Below are 13,898 nucleotides of genomic sequence, written 5' to 3'. Positions count from 1 at the left end.
GTGCCCAGGACGATGTCCATTGTAGTAAGACTACCGAATCAAATACATGAATGGGATACGGTCATGAATGAACGAGCCAGGCTCAAATCGAGTTCTAAGCTCTGGCTAAGCTTGTAAAAAGTATCGCATTTTCAGCAGACTGTTCAGGCCGAAAAGATTGTTCAAATATGATTTACGGTCCTATACATGTGGATTACATTTTGCAAAAAGAAACCGCAAGAGCATTCCAATGTCGCTAAGATTGTGCAACCATTTTTACCTTGCAAATATAAAATGATCATCTTAAGAAGTACTAACTTTACTCCCGATAAACTATAAATTCACGACAAATATTACCTTGGAAAATTTACTTTTTTACATGATTCAGTTATTTTACTGCAAATAATGTAAGTTGCACAATCCTAGCAACATTGAAATGCTCTTGGTTCTTTTTTGCAAAATTCAATCCATGTATAGAACTGTAAATCATGAATACGAGGTCTGTTAGATTAGAAACCGGATTTTGGTCATAACTAGCCCATAATGCGTCCGAATTAGGTTTTCTTGAGCTTTCCTGATAGCTGGAAATATACATAAGAACGCTACGTTCACAGATTTTGTTTATTTTGATCAGTGTTTATTCTGTGTCATCTTGAATACGAGTAAGTCAGGTGCGTTTTGCGAATTTCATCATGCGATCACTGATAGAGCAAAGATTCAACGTTAAATTTTGTTTTAAACTCGATTTATCTTGTACCGAAACTTTTGATATTTGCTAAGTAAAGTTTACCATGATCATTGTATGAGATGTTCCCACTGTTTTGAACGGGTTAAACGACTCAAAACTGGTCAGGAGTTCGTCAAAGATGAGGAGCATGGGAATCGACCCTCAACGGCAACTGACATTTGTCACGTGGAAGAAGTGCGGGCAAAAGTGCTCGAAAATGGTCGTTTCGAGCTTCTTGAACAGAGTACTATTTTTGAAGGCTCTGTACATACAATTTTGATAGAATATATAGACACGCATCGAGTTTCAGGTACACTTGCCCCTTGCTTGTTGTCCGTTGAACGAAAATCCAACCAAATGTCAATTTCCCTTTAGCTGCTTGAACGTTCTAACAATGATCCTGCATTTTTGGATAGGATAATTTTCGGTGACAATACTTTAGTGTACGGCTACGATATGGAGACGAAACTCCAATCGTCCTTGTGGGTTGAAAAATGTAGTGCAAGACCGAAAAAAGAGAGACAAGTTCGGTCAAACATAAAAATCGCAAAACACCCTTAAGGTTGCCTTACTTCAAGCCACATACCAACAAAGCTATGTAGGGTTTTTCAAATTTGTGAACGTAGCGTTCTTAAATATATTTTCAGCTATCAGAGAAGCTCAAGAAAACGTAATTTGGACACATTGTGGGCTAGTAATGACCAAAATCCGGTTTCTAATCTAACAGACCTCGTAGCTGCAGTTATTCATATTTGAGGATTTAACATTTTCGAATATTCAAGAAATATGAAATAGAAATCAAATTGCGGAAAGATGTACACGCTGTACCGTACGTATAGCAGTAAGAGCGGTTCTATATTAAACGTTATGAGGCAGAACGAATATACGATGAGAAAAATATTCTTTTTTTCTTATTACCTTTAATTTATACGGAAAATGAAACAAACATTGGCCCCTATGTTGATTTTGAAAAATCGTGGAAAAATTTTGGAAAATTTAGAGCTGATTGAGGAGTAGTTCCTTTGGATGTTCCGTTCCGTATGTCACTACATATTGTTGTATAGATACTGAATCTGTCTCTCAACCTACAGATAGATCTTAGATGAAATTGTGTCAGGTCTTGACCTCATCCGGCACGGTCGTGAGGATTGTTATGTTTTAACTTAACCATATGTATTAGTAAACTTTGCAATAAAAATGAGTTATTTGCCTCTTTTCGTACCTATGGGAATTTTGAAAAAGTTCGTAAAGTTTGTACGTCCGGTCTTGGGGAGAGGCAATGGCTCTTGTTTCTTCTCAGTGATCAGCAGCTCCTGGTTTTGAATGACGGTAAATTGGAGGGCTGAAAACTCTGGCATTTAGACGAACTTGGCACTTGGGCAATTCGTGAAACGTCGTCGATAAATCGTCAATTTTACGACTTCAACGTCACGATAAAAAAATCTCCTTCACCCAGGAGACTCACGAGTTGTCAAAATGCCAGGCAGCGGTCTGCATATTACCCTAGGAATTTTCACATGCATAATAACACCTGCTACAGTCCTTGCAGTTTCGTGCGTCTGGGCACGGGCGAGATCACGAAGACCGAGTTGAAGTCGCCCACGAATCTATAATTTTCACAGGATATTCCTTGAGGAAACAATACAGTTCATCTGTCTTTAAAATTAAAGGTAAGTTGTGTTTCTCTTCTACTACTATTTGAAATTTACGTACACAAGAGCTGCAGTACTTTACAGTGCTTTTCCAGTACTTTTTCAGTACATTCCCAAAAAATTCAGTATACCTCTTCAACCGAAAAATTCAGAACTTTTCCAGTACCTCCATTTGACGAAATTCGAAAAATTTCAAGAATTTGAATTTCTCGCTCAAATTGAGACAAAAATGATAAAACAATGAAAACAATCCTGGACCTCTTGCGGAATGTCCGCAGTTTTTCAGTACTTCCGGACCCCCCCCCCCCCATGAAAAATCGGTGCTATTTTCGAAATCGTAGACACCCTGGCCATGAAATTTCGGCGTAAGGAAAAAACTCTTGAGCCCGTATCAGACGATCAAAGTAGAAGCTTCGAAGAGACTCATCGATTGCCCCGACTTTAACCGCTGGCCAATGAGAAGGCCAGGAAAGGCATCGACGAACCTCTTCGAAGCCTCTAGTTTGATCGTCTGATACGGGCTTTGATTACGACAGGAATCAGCGATTTGGAACTTTTTGCACCTTTACAAGCACTGATTAATCAACACGGTGGTGGCATTGGCAAAATCTGTAGATCCCTGAACGTGACGAGCCGTGCGTTTCAGAGGCGGATCCAGCAATTTGGCATCATCGAATTTCCTCCATTGAAACCTATGCTAAATAATCGATTCTTGTCGGAGCACCTGGCCCCTCCAAGAATCGATATATTTCCATAGGTTTCAGTGGAGGAAATACGGTGTTGCCAAATTGCTAGATCCGCCAATGGTGCGTTTTGGCGATCCCGCCCGGGACCGAAACGAGCGAGTGGCCGAGAAAACGACGAACGACGACACGATGGGCGGACTCCGTGGCCACCACAATTCACTCTACGCATTTCCTGTTTGTGCTTTGTTGGGTTTCCGGTCTGATGGAGCTGGTTCCGGGATTTATTACAGGTGCAAAATCCCCGGCCGGAATCGCCGCGCGCCACGCCACGGCCCGCAGCAGCGGGGGCCCGGGCCCACAACATAACCCATTTGCGTGAGAGTAACAGGGAGGGGGGGGGGGGGGGGTAGGAGGGCTTTCGCGAACCGAAAATTAAGCTCCTCGTTCCATGGTTAATGAGGGGTTACGGGCTCTCTAAGTATCACAGCGTGATTTTTTCTCGGACGCAAAGCGAGTTTTGCCTTCTCGTACACCCAAAATATTTTGGTCTTGCGTGGTGTGCTTTGGTTTTCGATAGATCGATCTCTTGTATTTAAATTCTTGAAACGAGACATTGCACTTCCGATCAAAACAATATAATGGTAGGGTCTCATTACAGTTATTTAGCAGCTTCAACGAATAATTTTGTGCGTGCAGCCCCCTTTTTCCTACCTCTTATCTGAACTGCTTGAAAAGCCCTGAACCTACCTGGATGAACTTGAGCGTAACTATGAATAAAGAATAACGCGTCTGTTGAGCTGCCCGGCGGCTCGGTGTTGCGAAGCGCCAGAAAGCTCTCTAAAAGCCCCTCTTGTGGATTGTAAAGAATGACCCGACTGCACGATCTCAGCAACACCGAACAGACATGCGCCCTTTTTCCGAATGGCCCCTCAAACGAAGACGACCACTTCGAGCCAATGTCTTCGGGCGAGGTCAGAGTCAACGGCCGCTCTGACGTCATTCCCTCGATGAGACCTGCTTAACAAAAACCACTTAACTCAAGCTGAAATCCTACATAGATACGTCGTTAGGTCCTGGGCATTGCCCCGTTCAGTGCAGAAAAGCATCACTTAGGAATCGCGAAGTAACAGCTGTGATGTCGGAGCGGTACCGCCGGTCGCTGGTCAGTCGTCGCTTGATTGACAAAAAAGCGTAAGTACACTTACAGATGAGCCGTGGGACATATTGAGTGACATGCACTACGGGGCTCATCGGGAAACGTAGTATTGCCCCCGAGTCCGGAGGGCGACGCGGTAACGGAGGCTGTGACGGATCCTCGCGTCCTGGTTGGCCGGATTTTCAGTGCCTTACAGCCGATTATTGCATTACGCAGTCGGGCAGCGCCTCGGGCCGGCGGCGCGGTGCGGCCAACCGTAAAAATACTGCATTTCGTACGCATTCCTTTGCGGACAAGTCGCGACGATTCCGTCAGGTCCGACGCACTGTGGATAGGAAGGCATGGCCATGCGACGCGAAATTTCATGGGGAATTATAACCTTGGGCCAAGGTTAGTTTCGGCGATGACGACGCGAGGGCTGAAACTTAGGGGGGGGGGGGGTGTGAGTGTGTGTGTGGGATTGTATGATCTATAGTTGTGGGGTCTGTACACACGCTTCTGTCCCACCTTGTAGGGACTCCCTATCCTTGTGGGGTCATTTTCCGTGGCCCCACAACCAAAATCGTGACAGAAAATGGCATTTATCGGCTAAAAAAAAAAGCCCGATTGGTCAGGTTAGGTTAGGTTAGGTTAGGTTAGGTTAGTTTTACAACAACACACTAATCCAGTGGCCCCACAACTATTGTCGTACAAGACTGTGTGTGAGGCTGTCTAGGAAAGCGTTATGTCATTTTGTTTTTACGTGCTAAAGGATAGAGGCCTACGTTATACAAGCGTTACAAGGGGGGAGGGGTCAAAAATGCCGAAAAAGTGCGTCACGAATAAAATTATAGGGACGACCCCTTTGGAGAGGGGGTAAAATTTTGAAAACTGAGACGGAGGGTTTGCGGAGTTTCCCTCAAATTCCAGAGAGGTACACATTTTAGAAAATAGGTACTCCTGGAACACAGTTTTCGTTGATTTGTTGGGTACCTAACGCCTACATCTCCTTATATTTTATGTTTGCTACAGGAGAGGAATCTCGATATACCTCGGATCAGTCAATCATGTTCTCCTGTCAAAAATTCAAAAATATTGCGAGACGCAGCGTAAAATTTCAGCAACGAATACGAATATCGTCGATGATTTATTGGGGGAAAAGTGGGGTCCTCAAAAACTTCGGGGCATCCTACCTCATACACATACGTTACCACTGATCTTCCGAAGCATCGATGGATTGAGATTTACATTCCGATTCTCACCGAGCGACGATACGATGCAGAAAATTAGGAAGCAACCGGTCACTGCCACAGAGTAGATTTACTCGATAAAATCCATCGTCTGCAATTCATCGGCAAATCTTCCACAATTTACCTCCATTCTAGAACCCCCCCCCCCCCTTTCTCGGTCATCTCCTCGCATTGCAAAAATGATTTTCCGCAACTCATCTTCATTCACTGCGAGTCCGACTTCGCTCAAGAAATGATCACTAACTTGTGCACCAAGATACTAAGTTGGTAGTAAGCGGTCGTGAAACTTTATCCTAGTTGCCTTTGATGACAAAATCAGGATCTCAAGTATGGTCCAATTTCAAAATTCCCTGATTATTAGGAGAAATTGAATGGCCATCCTTCCCAGTTTGTTTTCAAATTCCTTGGCTTTTCCGGTTCCAGGTTTTCCATGACACTTCCAACCCAGATCCATCAAGTTGAAGTCGAACTTGATTTCTCAATCCCATTTTCAGTTATTCAGCTGAGCGCAAGAGCAAGGATTTATTCTGTCTTTTGAAGCTTGTGTCAAAGTCGATATCAAAATATTTTTCTACTAGGAGGATCGAGTAAAAGCTATTGGACGTTTCTCTGCGATGGTCATTGAGAACACGAAGATTACGACGAAAGTCGCTCGTCCTTCGGACATCATTGCGTGATACAACTATCGCAACTCCTAAGCCGCTCAAATTGTATCCATCGAATTGAAGGCGAACTTAATTTCTCACTCCCGTGTTCAGTTATTCAGACGTTATTGCGAAAGCGGTGCTAAATTCTAATTTTTGTGACTGATCTCAATGTAAATATCAAAATCACATAAAAATATTTTTCCATGGGAAGAATCGCTTAAAGTTACTGAACGTTTCACTGCGGTGACCATTAAAATAGCGAAGATTGCGACGAAAATCACGTCCTTCGCACACCATCACCCTCCGCATTTAAGAAGCCTGCGTTAATGCTACCGTGCTTGGGAGAACGCTCTATGAAAATTGAGACGTTGCCAAGTTTTTTCTGACAAAATGTTCATTCGAAAGGAGGTGTTCCGAATATTTCCCTATTGGCAGTATTGGCATATTCGTGCGAAAGAAGTCCACCTTCACTGACAATTTCAGGAAGACCCCATTAAGGAATGGCAACGCTGAGGATTGAAGTTAGCGAGCCGGTTCAGGGCTAATTTTCTGCCCCGTTTCTCCCGATTCTATATGCGTCCCTTCCTAAAATGAACGTAATTATGCTAAAGGAACTATGTCGGAACTATGTCTTTCGTAAACCTATCTCTGCGTGGACAAGGCCTTCCACTCATAAGAAATGAACGGAAAAATTATGAAAGAGCAACCATAAACGTGGTTTAATGATTTTAACTTCCGCCACCGCACCGCGCAGACCGCACCGTGTTTGGAGCAATGCGTGAAGCATTCACGCAGTCTTGTAGGCGCTATGCGTTTCACGCTGACCGGACTGGGTTTGGCGCAATGCGTGAAGTATTCATGCATTCTTGTAGGCGCTATGCGTTACACGGCGACCGCTGCTGACCGCACTGTGTTTGATGCAATGCGTGAAGTATTCGTGCAGTCTTGTAGGCGCTATCCGTTTCACGCTGACCGCAATGGCCGCACTGCGTTTGACGCAATGCGTGAAGTATTCGTGCAGTCTTGTAGGCGCTAATATGTGTTACATGCCGATCACCGCGCCGAGGGCTTCGATCATTTTCATCTCAAGTCCTCGTTGTCATTTCTCTCTCAGTCGCGCCGTTCCTGGTCAAATTGCGTAGTTGGTCTCTCTCTTAACTCGATTAATTGAAGGTGCTGTCTCTTGTATCACCGAAAGACGACAAAATTAGAAATTAATATACTCTCAGGAAATGAGAGATTTTGTTTGTAATTTTTTTTCTAAATCCGACTTTTTTTTTTATACCTACATTTAACAAAATTGCAAAATTCGCCGCCTCCTAGATTTGCCGCCATGGGCCGCGGCCCGTGTGGCCAACCCCTTCACCCGGCCCTGGGTGTATTGACAAAATGAAAGATGGACATTTGATAGGTTCTTTGTAAAACAGCATTGTGTCGGGAAGAAATTGAATAATTGGACTGAATTTTGCAATTTGGAGCTATAAATTATGGTTCTTCTGGAAAAACACTTATGTGCATAGGAAAACTAATGGCACATACGTTGTTTTGAAACCGGGCCGAAATTTATAGTTCCTAATTGCAAAATGTAGTCCAATTGATACGTTGAAAGGAGATACGGCGATTTACTTTGGACGCCTGTACAACTACGTCCTCCTTGAAAACTCTCGATGCAGATACGACTTCTTCCTCTAAAACGTGTCTAAACCTACATGAGCCCTGGAGAAAATCCGTATTTGATCAACAGCAATTTGGCAACACCCGAATGATCTTACGCCGTTTGTCCCTCATGCGTCGAGTGCGTCCCACTCGCGCTCATGTGCCAAACCAAGGAGGGTCTTGCAAAACCTCGTGGCGTCGCGACAAGGCGTCGAAGTGGCCTGCAGCGGTCAGCGCGGCCGTCGCGCCAGGGAAAGTGTCGTCGCGCCCGCGGTCGCGCATTCCTCCACGATTTTCATTTGCTTATTTTCCTCCTTCCTCGCTCACCTTACTCCACTCTTATTTTTAACGGTAGCCTTGATATAGATACTATCACCTTCATACATGCCTTTCGTCCCCTCCTGCCTCGCGCGGCTACCGCTTCCTCTCCCGGTTGCCGGCTTCACCGCCAGAGGTCTCTCGTGCCGGTGTCTGAGCACAGATCGCGCTTATGCCCCTATCACACGATCAGAAGGACCGCGTTTAGCAGAAAAAAACGAACCCACATCAGCTAATGCCAAATTGAACGAAGCACTTTGATTTTTATACAAGAGAACGTTTGTACGGATTCCTTTAAAAAATGTAAGGACTTTGCTTCGTGCAACGCAGAAAATTCACTGGCATTTGCATAAAAATCCGCACAAACGTTTTCGTGTGAAAAATCAAACTGTCCACTCAGATATGGCAATAGCTGATGTAGCTTCGTTCCTTTCTGCTTAGCGCGGTCCAAAGTAGAAGTAGAGTCGTCAAAAAGGCTCATCGATGGCATTGTTGGCTATAGCCTCTTAAGATCGTCAGCCCGAGGATCAATGAGGGTAACCGATGTGTTCGGGACGTATCATAAAGCAGATCTTAAAATGTTTAAGAAATTTCGTGCAGAACTGGCTAAAAAATTAAACAGGTGTGTCACTCTGGAATATCTACTAATGGTATAACGTGCGACCAATATTAGGAAAAATTTTTTTGAATCTGGAGTATAGACTCCTAAAAAAATTTGAGAAGAAAAAATACTATTACTTCAATCGGATTTACGCTGGAACGTACAGGAAATCCGCTTAAATTAAGAGGCTTGGATCTCGATTCAAGGATCAATCCGATTGAATTAAGAGTATTTTACTTGTCAAATTGTATGAGAGTCTTAGTTAAATTTTCAAGATACATTATTTAAATATTGTCTTGAAAATGTCGGGACAATGTGAAGGAAGATACAATAACCATTTTTAGGGATTTGACATTGATCAACGGGCTGCAAGCAGAACTTATCATTCCCCTGTGTCAACAAGAGACAGTGCATTTGTAGACTCCTGCAAGCAATTCAGGCGAGGTTTGTAATATCTTTTGTCTCTGCTCCTAAAGCGAGTCACAAGTTTACTTGCCAGAAATATGAATTCTGGAAGGTGAAAAAGGCCTTTCTCACGACGAAGGCTGGGTGGAACCAAGCCAGGTTTATTCTGCCATACTACGGCAAAATGCCATAAGAACGTTAGAATATTGCCAAATTGCTCCATATTTTTTATTTTCCATTTTGTAGCATTTTTTTAAATGAAAGTAAGGAATTTCTATTTCAAATTGTAGAATATCTAAGGCTACATATTTACTGCAAAATTGGGAGAAAATATTCACAAGATTCTCGGAAAATTCGTGTTACATCGAAGGAAATTCGTCAACGTCTAAAGGCACATACGTCGTTCTTCTTCGGCACAACAGTATTATATACTACGCAGTTTCCACTGGACGGAGGGAGCCGCAGCTTGTCTCGGAGTGACGTCACCTATCTTATGTCCCGCGAGTCGGCTGTGTGTTCTTGTCACTCGTAATAAATACACGTAACTCGACGACGGCGGCGGCGGCGGAATTTCCACGGAGGAGACAATTATTTTCCTCTGTCACGGCGGTTAAAAGAAGAAGAGAGTGAAAGTTCCCTTTATGCTCCCGTCTGGATTAATGCACGCATAATTAATTCACCGCACTGTTGCCTCCGGCACTCCACACAACCCGAATTTTTGCGAGGAAACCGCCGACTCGCTTACGAGTATAAGTGCTCATGTAATGGCCGAGAGGGAAAATTGTGGATGTTCGTGCTTTTCACTGATTTTGACGATTTCAGCACAGAACCGTTCTAGAATTATGTCATGCCGAAAATCTTGATTTCAGGCAAACTCACATTTACGAAGAATTTCATGCAGAACCGGCTGAGAAATTAAAAACTTAGTGTGGGTCTACTTTGATCGTGAACGTGAGATACAGGCTTGATGGAACTAAATAATTTTTTTTTATTATTTCAATTATTTCAACAATTTTAATAAAGTGGGAAATGGTGCTGAGTCCACAACTCCACACTATTTTGCGGGGAAAACAAAGCCAAAAAGTTGATGAGGCCCAAAGCGTCACAGATCTCTCGGCGTAACCCCAATTTAATATATCGATGCAAACTGCCTGAGCTGAACACTCTCCCCTCAGTTTTGCACTGGTACTTGTTAGAGCTCAAAATTTTTGTCTTTACTTGAAATTTTTGAACTTTTTAGCTGTGTTTTTCGCGCAAAATAGTGTGGACCCAGTACTATTTTACCACCTTGTTAGATACAGTTCGGGCCACAGTTTTAAGTGTCTTTTTCTTGCTAAAAATGTGATAGTTGATTTTACGAGCGTAATGTTTCAGAACATCCCCGAGAAATTCAGTACCTCCTCAACAGAAAAATTCAGTACTTTTTCGGTGCCTCCAATTGACGCGAATTTCAAAAATTTGAATTTCCCGCTCAAATTGCGACAAAAATGACAAAAAAATGGAAAAATTCCGGACCTTCTTGCGGAATTCCGCACTTTTTCAGTACTTCCGGACCGGCTTTAAAAAATCAGTACTCTGGACTTTCCAGAAATTCCGGACTTGTAGACACCCTGGTGATTAAATTTGCTAATATTCTTGTTGACGAATTTTAGTTTTATGTAAAGTTCAGAAAAAATGCTCCCCACCATTTCCGGGGGTCCCTTCGGACCAGGAACGGTACCGTTCCCTCAGCATTACGGTTCAGTCCCCACGGACTAAAAGCAGTACTCAAGTATGAAATGAATGTAGCGCGCTCGCACATACGTTACAAAACCGATGCGTTATCGTCGCGTTAGCGGGTTAAAAGTTCAACAAGTGCGGAGCCGAGGCCGGGCACCGGAAAATAAGAATCCACTTTCTCCTTCGGCGACTAGGAAACTGTTTTACTGTTCTGCTTCCTGCGAACGTCGTGGAATCACGCGAATAATTGCGGGCGTTCGGAGCGATGCGCGCTTCTCCGATGATTCCTTTAATTATCGACAGTTCAAAGCGGACACTTTAACAAGCACAAGACGAGAACGCGGTAGAGCAAGTTCAATGAGTACCCTCGTCTCCCGGGTCATTATGCTGTTTCCTCCGACAACGGCTTCGTGGGGGTTTTCGTGGATCTTTTTCTTCCCACTGCCCAACACTCGTCGCTTTCCGCTCTTTTCCAACGTTTGTCAGGCTGCAATGAGTCTGTTGCATGCAAGAGATATAACCAAGCTAAAAGTCCAACTGATGGTAGGATCGCACGGCAAACACGATTCTTACCGCAAATAAGTGAAATGCACCCTTTGGCGCGAAAGTTGTGTATTCTTATTTTTCTTCTTTTCTTTTTCTTTCAAAAATTCCACGTCGGCGCACCGTTTTTTGGAGTGGCTGTCAATCATGTTACCCCAAAACACAATGGAGCTAGTCAATGACAGAAGACGGACATAATTTGGAAACTTTGAAAGCTCCTATCTTTGTAATACACGACGTAAAAGTTTAAAAGAACGTTTAAAAGAAAGACTTTCTCGTAAAATTGTCTTTGAGAAACCCCCCTTAAAATTTACGAATTGACAAAATAATCATAAAAATTTATAATTTTAGTAAAAAATGTCTAGTCCGATTTCCCCCAATACCTTGCTTTACTGGGTGGAGGAAGACAAAAGAGAACACCCTGCACGAAGATATTGCCACGAAGAAATTTTGCCACCTTTCAAGAACTTTCACCCCCTCGCTCTCCTTCACCCTCTCGCTCTCCTTCACCCCCTCGCTCTCCTTCACCCCCTCGCTCTCCTTCACCCCCTCGCTCTCCTTCACCCCCTCGCTCTCCTTCACCCCCTCGCTCTCCTTCACCCCCTCACTCTCCTTCTCCCCTGCGAGTTGCCGGAAAAATTCTCCTCGGGAACACGTCCGATACATGCTCGAATGTCACTCCATAACACTCCCTGGCCCTCTACGACATCTAAAGTCCGATGTCCTGTATGAAACCACAACCTTTCGGCGGCCACCTTAACATTTCTGCTTCAATCTCATCTCTCCAGTCTCTCATTGGGCGCGTCCTGCGAAAAATCAAATCACGTCAGATTTAATCGTGAAAAATGCGATGGCAATCCAACATCTGGACCTTGACATCTTTATTTTTCATGTTTCAGTTTGATGTTTTTGTTTTCCTTCACTTCACTAATTATTCTCTCCTCTCTTTCCAAAAGAAATATTCATGAAAGCCTCACATAGCGAGCAATTTTCTTCTTCCGTAAGAATGTCGTTTCCCTCTACAGAATGCAAGTCTATCGGGAAGATCACGAGGGCACAGCCGAAAGAATCTCGTGATTAAAGCGGACTGGATGCCGTTTCAACAGCTATACGAGCCGCAGTCGGTGAACCCGTGACATGACATGACCCCCGTCATGACTTAACGAGGACACCTGACACCCGCACACGCGGCGGAGTGTCCCATTGAATCGACACATACTCAAGGCTCTTCGGAGATTTCCAAGATAAACGCTTAATTATTTTGACGGCCCAGCGGCCCCAGTGCCGAACTACAAAGAATGTGCCCGAGTGGAATCAAGGTGCTTTCTCGAGAGGAAGCCTGCTCCACAAGAATGATTTAATGAACGCTAACGACTAGGCTTACATCTAGCCGCGAACTATGAGCTAACAGGTTGATCTGTCAGGACCCGAAATCGAGAGCATGTAGGAGAGAACCTCCGCTATGGAGAGTCTGGCTGATTGGTGAGACTTGATACTAGGTGTTCAGAATTCTTTGATGCATTTATTCGATATCATCTGCCTGATTTTCAGAAAAAAACTTCTATTCTTCATCTTTTTCTTTGAAGTTGCGTCAATACATGTCGTATTTAAAAATAGTATGATCGGAAATGAAACGGAATGAAAAGAAATTGCCGATTATCAGAGCCAACTTCCTGCAAATTTGCGTGATTTTTGCGGATATTCGTCATTCCTTGATGAATCCAGAAAATTCCGAGTTTCCCAGGTCCTTAACACCATATACGGCTTGGTCTTGAAGTCGTCGTAGAAAAATGCCTAATGAGAAGTTTTCTTGAACTGTAAAAAATCCTAGCTTCTTAACGACGTCGGGCAAACGTGCGGAAATTTTAATGGATGAAAATTATACGTCTAAGAAAATAAATCAAAACTTGGCTTGCTTTTAGTGGGGAAAATTTCATTCGAGGAAAAGATGATATGTTATAATCTGATGAAATGAAGAGAAAAAAAGACTCACTGAACGAGACATGCTTGACTTCTGACATACCTGGAACAGAAAAAGGAAATGCAATTTAGAAAAAAAGAAAATGCCAGTAACATTGGTGCTTCAGTTTATCTTGAACACACGAAGCCGTTTTTCAAGAATCTGAGCCTAAGCTGTATTGGTCATAGTTTTGGATGCATATGCTACGTCATGCGATTGGAAATCGATGTTTGGAAGGTGTGAAACCAACCAGTGCTTTTCAGGAATTTCACTGACTTCAGAAAACATGGACTCGGTAAAGTTTGTTGGGGAGAGAGGTGTCTGAATAAAAAATTTCTCCTTCTAATCATTCGAAACAATGGCACATTCTGAAGAAATGAATAATGCGCTGAGAATGGAGTGCGGTGACTTCTCCCCATCTTCAGTTTGCCTTCAATTCTCAGTGTAGGCAACCCGTACTCCCACGTGGTCGAATAGTGGTATCACTTCAGATGTCACGATTGTTCGATGAAGAGAGCAGGAATATCTGAGTGACTTTTATCTCTGCGAGAGTAGGTAACGACAGAATGCATATGATAGTCCCAATTTCAATTCAAAACAAACGGCACCGCGGATCCGCA

At 43.4% G+C, this 13,898-nt stretch overlaps 2 protein-coding genes across 3 annotated transcripts in view; both read right to left on the bottom strand.

Annotated features, from left to right (window-relative positions):
* LOC109042212 (uncharacterized) overlaps positions 1-13,898 on the bottom strand; it is a 203,116-nt gene that overhangs the window by 98,928 nt on the left and 90,290 nt on the right. The window lies entirely within an intron of this gene.
* Arc2 (Activity-regulated cytoskeleton associated protein 2) overlaps positions 1-13,898 on the bottom strand; it is a 51,950-nt gene that overhangs the window by 23,819 nt on the left and 14,233 nt on the right. For both annotated transcript variants that reach the window (XM_072300358.1, XM_072300359.1), the window contains exon 2: positions 13,312-13,341. The gene's annotated coding sequence lies outside the window, so the exon portion shown is untranslated. The remainder of the gene's footprint in view (positions 1-13,311; positions 13,342-13,898) is intronic.

This window comes from Bemisia tabaci, chromosome 5 (assembly GCF_918797505.1).
Source record: "Bemisia tabaci chromosome 5, PGI_BMITA_v3".
NCBI classification, from domain to species: domain Eukaryota; kingdom Metazoa; phylum Arthropoda; class Insecta; order Hemiptera; family Aleyrodidae; genus Bemisia; species Bemisia tabaci.
The sequence above is the reverse complement of the archived record's forward strand: the minus strand, read 5'-3'. Positions and strand labels throughout refer to the sequence as shown.